Here is a 3,415-nt window from a genome sequence, read left to right as displayed (position 1 = left end):
AAATACAGATATAAAACCACAGGGGAAAAGTGATTGATAGAAATACATGTCTCATTATTTAAGGTGTAATCCACTGAGTTGCTGTGTAGCTTATTTATTACTATGTTAAATTTGTATTTGTTCATTTTTGCTAAGTTTTCTTATTAATATCAAAAATAATGCATTTTTAGCAATTAATATCTCAGCATCTCCAATACATTAAAAGGAAGTGCCATTAATATGGAGTGGCAGAACACTCCCATCTTTTCTTTGCATCAATGTTTAATACTTTCCAGTATAGTTTAGAATAATCAAAGGCAGAGGATACAAAAGCATGATATGCCTCAATGAGATCTAATTGTTGATTTTTAATGTATATATAATAGCTGGTGAGAAAATAAAATACACATTCAATACACTGGATAATAAGCATATTATGTAAATATAATTGATATTTCCATTTACCTTTCTAAAATTTTTTTCTATTTTTCTGGAGAATTTGAAAAACTAAGAGAGGCCTAATAATGACACTGAAGGCTTAGATGGTAGAGCAACCCAACTGCAGATATTGTACTGTATGCTCCATATTACACTACCCTGACTTTGAGAGTTGTATTGGAAGCCTGAGACTATAGTGGTATAAATAACAGAAAGAAATATTAGTGTAATAAAACTTTGATTACGCAAAGCCATATTTGCTAAGAAGTTAAAAGAAGGAATAAGGGAATACTTAAAGCCCAACCTAAGGCAAACTTACTCTATTTTACTTAGCATATACCATTGAGGAAACTGAACTCCTGCAGAATTCTATTCCAAATGCATTGTAGAGTAGTTCCTTCATTGCTAATTTCGCAGATATTTTGGGCCTGAGAGTGGGGAAGCTATTGATGGTAGTTGCTGTCTGGGGGCAGGGAGTGTATATGAGGGGGTAAGTAATATTTCTAAAGATAAAAGACAGCATTCTCAAACCAACAGATTCAGGATTTGCTACTAAATGGAAATTGGGGTGCACCTGGGTGGCTCAGTGGGTTAAGTGACCAGCTCTTGATTTTGGCACAGGTCATAATCTGAGGGTCATGAGATTGAGCCCGGTATTGGGCTCTGCACTGGGCATTGAGCCTGCTTAAGCTATCTAAGTAAATACATAAATAGAAATTGGATCCAGAGTTGGTATACAGATTGAGACATAGATGCTGAATTTGTAGTTGCTAAAGTAAAATCCTTTGCATTTTTCTGAGTTGAGATTCACAGATATAACTAGTTTGCCAGTGTTCTTGGACTTGAGAATGCTGCCAGAAATCCAACAGAGCATTCATGTAGCAACCAAAGTCCATAAAGATGGCAGGACTTGGATATAAATAATAGTATTCATAAGTATACCTTGAATGCCAATTCCCATGTCTACTCTTGACAACTGCCAGAATGGTGGTGGCAGGAAATATCCAAAACTGGAATAGCAGATTTCTCAGTGAAAAGAAACAGATTGAGTTTAATTTAAGAATAACAGTATTGGATGGTCACTACTGTTGGCCAGATCCAAGTCTGCACTGGTCTTCATCAGAAAAGTTGCTGGTTGTCAGTTATTTTACCCAGCTGTATTATAAAGTATTAATCCCAGAAGTCTTCCCTCCCTGGCTGCCACATTGTTTGTCAGAGATTGGATACAAGATATAACAGAGAAATATCTTTAAGATTTTTCTGGGCTACTAAATACTTAATGAAAACTTCTAATGAAGCATAGATATTGGTTTTTAAAAACCCACTAATAAAACCCATAGATCCTAAAGCAATATTGAAGAACAGTGTGTATTCCAAGATCATCAATCATGAAAGTCTTGAAATCATGAAAGGAAAATACACTGTCCTGATGTAAAAAAAAACAGTCCATCCCTGGGGCACCTGGCTGCCTCAGTTGGTTAAGCATCCAACTCTTGCCAGTACCAGGCAAGATATTTATTTCGCAAAGTTCAAGCAAACAGGATTTCAAAATAAAGGTGACTCAAGCAGGGGAAATGAAGAAGCTATTTTCTTTCCCCAGAACGAATATGCAACTAATGGTTTGGAAAGAGAAACTTGCATAAAAATCTTGATAGATTATGGAAAAACTTAGCTGTTTGTATCCTTAGTAGAGTCCAAAGCAAATTAAGTGTTACCACAGGCCCACAGTTTCCACCTTAAGTGCCAGAACACTCCCTATGAAATGAGTTTAAAAATTTGGGATTACTATAATATTAATATAACTATAGTCATGAAAATAATAATATCAAAATACAAGTAGGCATTTATTTTCTAAATGTTAAGAAAAGGAATCTGTGATTGCCTGGTATTTTTTTTACCCAATTGCAGAAAATAAATGGGAGATCTAAAAAGTGTTATACCATTATAACATTTAATAAATCATCCATTCCAATTTTCTGGAAATTACAGGGGATAGAGGAACAGGTTAAATGATACCACAAGGAAACAATCAGACAAATTCAGAATGTAGAACATCTTACAAGACAACAGGTCTGGATACTTTAAAGAATTCAGTATCATAAAAGGGGACTGTTCCAGAATAAATAGATTCAACACCTAATACAATCCTGAAACTTGGTTTAAAAATGAATTTTCTAAGACATTATTTATAATAAGTAGTTAAAAAGTATGTTTGTAAAAGGATCTCAGGAGTACATATGAGTCCTTATCAAAATTGAATAAAACTGAGGAAGAGTAATGGAAAAATAATGAGATTTAATAGGGACTGGATTTCAGATAATATCATGGAATCATTGTTAATTTTGTTAAGTGTGCTGGTGGGATCATGATTATGTAGGATAATGTCCTTAGACTTAGGAGATGTCTTCTGAAATATTTAGAGGTGAAGTGAAGGTATTTGTATGTAGAATTAAAATTTAAAAATATACAGATAGAACAAATATGGTAAATATGGTAAAAAAATAAGTTTCAAATTTGGATGGAGGGTAGAAGTATGTTTAATTCTTTTAACTTTTCTATGTATTAGAAACATTTCTCAATACAAATATTGAACTTTTTATCAGAATGAGAGAAAGCGCACAAGTGGGGAAGAGGGACAAAGGAAGAGAGAGAGAGAGAAACTTAAGCAGGCTCCACATCCAGCATGGAACCTAATGTGGGTCTGGATCTCACAACCCTAAGATTATGACCTGAACATAAATCAAGAGGCACTTAACCAACTGAACCACCCAGGTTCCCCCAAATATTTAATTAATAGACTTAATTTTTTAGTGCAGTTTTAGGTTTTACGGAAAATTGAGCAGATAGTACAAAGAGTTCCCATATAACCACTTTCTCTCATAGTTCCCTAGTATTAACACCTTGCATTAGTGTGGTACAGTTATTATAATTAATTAACCAATATTGATCCATTAGTATTAACTAGAGTCTGTAGTTTATATTAGAGTTTATTCTTTGT

This window comes from Martes martes (genome assembly GCF_963455335.1).
Source record: "Martes martes genome assembly, chromosome: 5".
NCBI classification, from domain to species: domain Eukaryota; kingdom Metazoa; phylum Chordata; class Mammalia; order Carnivora; family Mustelidae; genus Martes; species Martes martes.
Note: the sequence above shows the minus strand (reverse complement) of the source record.